Genomic DNA, 6,746 nt, shown 5'->3' with positions numbered 1-6,746 from the left:
TTGAAATAATTCACTTTAACAAAATGCACATGTGGTAACAGGTGTGTGGATCACTGTAATATATTTTGCTTTCAAATGTGCAATGGGCACAGCACCAGCAATATATTTAAACTGATGTGCAATATATTTAAACTGGTGTGCAGATCACCATAAACATCTCTGCTTTTCATCAGCAAGGTGGCCTCATCGCGTTGTGCACTATAGGCATGTATCACACATGGGCAACATCAATTATCCAGCCACGCACTGTGCAGCAATCTTTTCGGATCACCCAGGTTGTGTGCACCAATCAGCTCACGACCCTCAGCAACTCGTCACCAAATATGTTCTGGTGTACAGATTGATGCCAAAGGAGATGTGCTCCATTTTCTTCTTACTTCTTTATTAAGCACACAAGCTGGCGTCGATCCTTCCCGAGAGCCAGAAATCAACTGTCTCCTGTGGAACTCTCTTAACCTCACATTCTGGCATTTAGAACTCATTACATCATAACAGAGGGCCATGGAATGAAGTAGTTCCACCTCAGTATGGAGAGTAGAGACCAAAAACTACCAATCTAGAGTGATGTTTAGGGCAAGGGATTGTAAAAGATTTAGAAATAGTTAGAAAAGCATTTATATCTAAGGGAAAACATATTGATGATAAATATGTGTATGAAAACAGAACTATGTCCACAGGATAATGTCCTTTTATGATTTTATGATATACAGCATATACCTAAGAAACAAATTGGCTGGTTCCTTATCTTGTGAGAAATAGTGTAAAATTTCAGGAAAGGAAGCTTTAAATTGGTTAAACATTGAGTGAACAAATACAAATTCAAATTACAAGGTTACCAGAAAAGACTCTCCAAGACTATCTGCAGAAGACCTTTCCTGATGATCAGAAAAGGTTACAGAAGCACTGTAAAGAATGGGTTAAGGCTACCCAGAGATACACATATCCCTGGCCACAGGAAGGCTCATTTGATAAGATATTAGATCATACTGCCCGCACCTCAAAAGCAAGAATAGAGAAGTTGAATTGCAGAAGCGAGAAACCACCTTCTCCCTGTGGCGAGTCTTTTCTGAGAAGTCTAAAGACGCTTCAAAAACCAGCACATCTTGTACTTATCAGCTCTCCCACCTCCAAATGACCCTACAATTATCTCTCCCAAGGTATCCAGCATTTATCCACTAGCGTAGTTACAGGAAGCTGAGGTAGGATTTGAAGATCTCGAGATTAAGAACCACTCCACTATCTCTAAAGGGACCCCCTAATGTTGCCCTACAGATACCAAAACCAAAACACATAAGCAAACAACAAACAAGGGTGGGCGACTCTGAGTTTTCAGGACATCAGTAATGTCACACTTTTTATAAAAAAGCAACATAAAAGGGGGGGGTAGTCAAGGAATGGGTGCCCACCCCACTTCGGAGAGATGCAGAAGATACAAAGCAAAAGCAGAGAAATGTATAAGGACCTTTGAAAACGAAACTGCAGGTGTCACTCTAGCAATAGGGGGCATAAAGAGTCAACATAGCTTCCTTATAGGAGATGAGACAGACACTGTCTTCCATAAGGCTGGAGTGAGAAATGTCACCCTTACTGAAACCAGGTATGATGAGTCCCCATGAAACTTGGTTTGCACAATAGTCTGGACCGGCTGAGGGAAATGTATCCTTATAGACCAGATACTAGGTCTCATGGCTCAATCAATGCAGCTCAATGATAAGCCCGCCCAATTCCTCAGCATGATGAAAGAGAAATAGACTCAAGAAGTAGGCCAGTGTTGGGAAGTAACAGGGGAAAATGCTTTGTTGTTCTATAATGTAGTAAAGAAGGGTTTACCCTCCAATGTGCAGCATAATCTCGACAATTTAGTGGCACTGGAGGCCAAACCCTGGACTGAGATACAGGCACACATAATACTTATTTTTTTAAAGAAACAAGAGAGAGAGAGAGGAACAAGCAAGAGGTACCCTAGAAAGCAGTAGCCAAGTTGGTGCAGCAAAACTGGCAAAGACGGGAGCAACAGAAGTGGCTGTAATAGCAGCCACCACTCAGATGACTGTGATGCCTGTGGGGTCGGTCCCAGAGACCGCCCAACAACAATACCCACAACAGCAAAATAATGCAAGGACACAAGGAAGTAGTAGAGGTGAAAGAGAGGTATAGGAAGGGGCAGGATAGGCTCTCAGAGGATGGATCAGACATGTCATTATTGTCACAGATATGGGCATTCTACTAGAGAATGCACAACCAAGATAGAAGATGAATCAGGTGGAAGGACAGGGGTTTATGATTAGCTGGGGAACGCAGCAATGCAACCGCAAGCAACCCTAAAACAAATATATGTACCCCAGCCACCCCAACAAAATATACAGCACCCAGTAATGCCTCAGATTAAACAAATGCCACCACAACAAAGCTACCAAGTACTCCCAATGGCTCCTCCACCCCAAGGTGGATAAGGAGGTGATATTGTAAAAAGGAGGAAACCCCTTCCAAACAAATCATGTGGGAGGGTATAAGCAATGTGGAAGCCTACACAGTAGTCCCATGTGTCCAGTATTGTTAGTGATGCACAGGCCAGATGAGGAACCCACGGTGAATGTAGCTATCAATGATAAGATGCATGCATTCCTCAGAGATATGGGAGTAACCCGATCTTGTATCCGAGAGGGAGATCTCCCAATTTCTGACAGATCAATGGCACACAAGGATTCTCTGTGGCGGTAATGAGGGTTCCATTCACTACGTAGGTGGAGATGGAGGTAGGAAGGAAGTATGTTGATGGCCACTTACTATTTTCTCCATCCACCTCAGCCAATGTGTTAGGGAGAGATTTTATGGCTAAACTAAACATGACTATCAATTTTGAGCCTGATGGTACTATGATTTGTTCTACCCCTGGAGTCGCTCCTTCTAGGTCCGTGGCTGTAACAGTAGATTTTTCTACTGGAGACCAAATCAGAGCTCGACCCACTAGTATAGAGGCATTTACCACAGTGATATATGCAATAGTAGCAGAAACACCAGAACTATTGTGAAGGAGTTCCTTTTCTGGCGGCAGGGGCAGGGTTCCTGGATACCTGACAGTGAACTGATATTACAAATAGAGGCCTTAGAAATAACATCGACCTATGGGCATGTGTTATATTTACTGAGTCAAGTAAAATGTACAAGGAAATATTGGATGACCAGCAATTTGATTATGACCCTATGAAAACGATTATAGTTCTTCAGGATGGCATTCTGTTAAGGACAGTATTGCACGTGAGGACACCCACACGAGGTAGAGCCTTTGATTCTGTCAGGGATGCAGATCATTCCCAAGTACCAGATTCTCTGTGGACCAAGATGCAGGCCTTATCCGCACCGCCATCCAATTCAGAATAACATTAAAGGAAGGTGCTATCCTACCTAGGGTAATGCAGTATCCCCTCACCAAAGAAGCAGATGAGAGGATTACCCCCATCATATAGGCATTACTAGAGCAAGGAGTAATATACCCTGGAGTGTCCACTTGTAATACCCCAATTTACCCAGTTAAGAAATCTATGGGTAATACTTGGTGTGTGGTTCAATACCTGTGCCCCCTGAACGATGTAGTGGTACGAGACTTCCCAACTGTCCCTTCCATTTTTTTGACAAACATCCCTCAGGATGCCAAATTTTTCTCTGTCATAGTTCTTAAGAACGCTTTCTTCAGCATCCCTCTTCATCCAGACAGTCATTATTTGACAGTGTTCAACCTAGCACGGGACTCAGTATTTATATTCTCGTTTGTCTCAAGGACATTGTGAATCCCCAAGTATTTTAACAGGGTAGTGAAAAATGATCTGTCAAACTTTCAGTGTGACGGTACTCTGTTGCAATATGTTGATAACATACTAGTCTGCAGTCCCACAGAACAGCAGTGATGGAAAGATACTGTGTCCCTTCTGGTCACTCTCACACAGAGAGAATATAAAGTGAAGAAAGACAAAGTTCAGTACTGTCAGGAGGAGGTCCACTATCTAGTGCAAGTACTGTCAGCTTCTGGTCAGTGAGTGACCCCTGAGCAGTATCTATATGCCAAATGACGCAACCAGGGACTTTTAAGGGAATACAGAAGTTCCTTGGCATCTGTAACTATGTGAGGCAGTGGGTCTTTGACTACAGCACTTTAATAGCACCCCTGCTGGCCTCCATTAAGCAAGCAAAAAACAGATACGATAAAATAATATAGACACCAGAGATGAGGGAAAATTTCCAAAGATAGAAAACTGAGATAACAAACACCCTCGTTTTGGGGACCCCTGACTACATCAAAGAGTTTTACCTCCTCTGCCACTGCAATGTCAAGTGACAACAACTGTCCTCATCCAAAAATATCCTTTAGGACACAAACCCATTTCATACTTCAGTGGTCTGTTGGCTCAGTATTAAAAAAACCTTACCCCTCTGAACAAGCCATTGCCACAGCAGCCTTTGCAGTTCGGAAAAGCACCCCCATTGTCATGGGGGCACCTCTGAAGCTATATGTGGAACATGCAGTGTCTGCCATTATTCAAAAGGCAAAGACTACCCTAACTACACAGAGAGCATCAGGGTATGAGGTAACACTGCCACTCCCACCTTTGAATGTTGTAAAATGCCGTATGGTGAGCTCTGCATCATTTTTTGCTTCACCCTATATTGGACTCTGAGGATGATGCAATGTATCCCATTCCCGGCAGTACTGTATATTTTGTTGACGGATCCTCCACCATCGACCAGGGCACAGGAGTAAGACACACAGGTGCAGCTGTGGTTAGAGCACAATTTCTCATGCACACTTCACATAGTTGAACAACTAACACTGCCAACACATTATTATGCACAAGCAGCAGAATTGATAGCCCTGTCCTTAAGCAAGGAATAGGAAAAGTTATCACAATCTATTCGGATTTGGCTTATATAACTATTACAGTAAATTCAAGCTTCATGTGATGGAGCAGAAGGGGCTTCCTCAAGTCAGATGGGAGCCCTGACATGCATAGGAATTTCTTAGAGGCCTTATTCGAGGCACTTGCCCTACCACAAGCAGTGGCAGATGTGACGTGTGTGGCACACAGAAGTGGACAGGACTTTGTGTCACAGGGGAATATATTAGCAGGCTGGGCAGCTAGAGAAGCAGCTAGGCACACACCCCCATCCGTACCATCAAGATGACAATATATCTCAGTCTTAGTGGCCCAGGCCACCTCGCTGCATGAACCTGAGCCAAACGCTACCACAGATATTATTGCACCTCATTATACTGACACAGCACATTTATATCTTCAAGAATTTCAGGAAGCTGCTCCCTCAGTGGAGCAGTGGCATGAGAAACAATTACGGGAGGCTAGAGGGTGCTCTCAGTTAGGGGATGATTTTATCTACAGACAAATATTCACAGCTAAACCAGTGATGCCTCAGGCCTTACTCATAATAGCCCTTGATCAATTGCACTTACCAGCTCACATCTCAAGAGATCACTTGTCTATGCAGATACAAGATTGGTTCGGTCCCAACCTGCATGAAATGCTTACTATGTACATTCATAATTATACAATTTGCCAACAATTCTCCCCAAACCCCTCATTGAAGGTAATAAATTCCACCATACCACAGCCACAATGTTCCTTTAAGGCTATTCATATTGTTTTTATTGATATGATTGATTGATGTAATAATTATCGCTACCTCATAGTTGTGGTTTGCCCTTTTTCTCAGTGGCTTAAAGCAGGATCCTGTGTTCACTGTGATGCCAAGACAGCTGCTACTTTTCTGATTCATTAAATGATTCCCAGATGGGGAATTCCAGAGGGATAAATTTGCGCATTGATACCCCACACCACAGGATCAGACAGATTACACTCAACTAAAGTACCCCCAGGAAAAGCTTGAAGTCTCTTATACCTTTACCTCTGTAGGATTAAGGCCTGAGTCCACAAAGCATGACTTCCTTGTAGGAATATTACATACCCTCACAGATACACAGGATATTAAGGATGAAATAGCATGAATGCAGAAAATAGGTCATTGCAAGACTACAGAATGGATAGAAATGGTTCTAGATTTAGGCTTTTTATGGATGGCACACCTGCCCACCGGGTACAATAATTATTTAGTAAGCCCCTTGGTCCCAGATTGTGTCTGCAGACCAAGACTCAAAGTTACTGGATCAGTTTATGCTCATGACCATTCCGATATTGAGATTTCCTGTAGGGCCATGTCCCTATGGAACGGCACTAATATTAGTCAGGATGCAATAGGAAAGTGTGCGCATATGTGGGATGATAATATTGCGCAATATACTTGGATGGATTGTGCAGTAAGCTCCCAGACAGTCATGAGATTAATATATGTTTCTTTATGCTTCAGAGGGTATGGCACCATCAATGTAGGGAGAAATATCAACTGCAATAGATAATGTCAACATGCAGGGGCCACCTCCAGCCTCATGGACTATTATTGGCAGTGCAGAGAACAGCTATACACCCAGTTGCCACCTAACTGGAAAGCCTCTGCTCTTTGGTTACTTTGCACACAACAGTCTTGGTCACTCAGGGAATAAATATCTCCAAGTTACATGACCATCCCATGAGCCGTCCAGCAACCCTGTTACACCATCACAAGAGGAGAAGAGCTGCAGAATATTAAAGCACTGCTACCTGGAAAGATGTTCCCCAAGATCGCAGGTTGTTCAATGAAGCCCAGCTGTTTTTGGAAGTGTCTTACCATTCTGTCAGGCAAAA

Source organism: Pleurodeles waltl, chromosome 6 (genome assembly GCF_031143425.1).
Source record: "Pleurodeles waltl isolate 20211129_DDA chromosome 6, aPleWal1.hap1.20221129, whole genome shotgun sequence".
Taxonomy (NCBI): Eukaryota; Metazoa; Chordata; class Amphibia; order Caudata; family Salamandridae; genus Pleurodeles; species Pleurodeles waltl.
Note: the sequence above shows the minus strand (reverse complement) of the source record.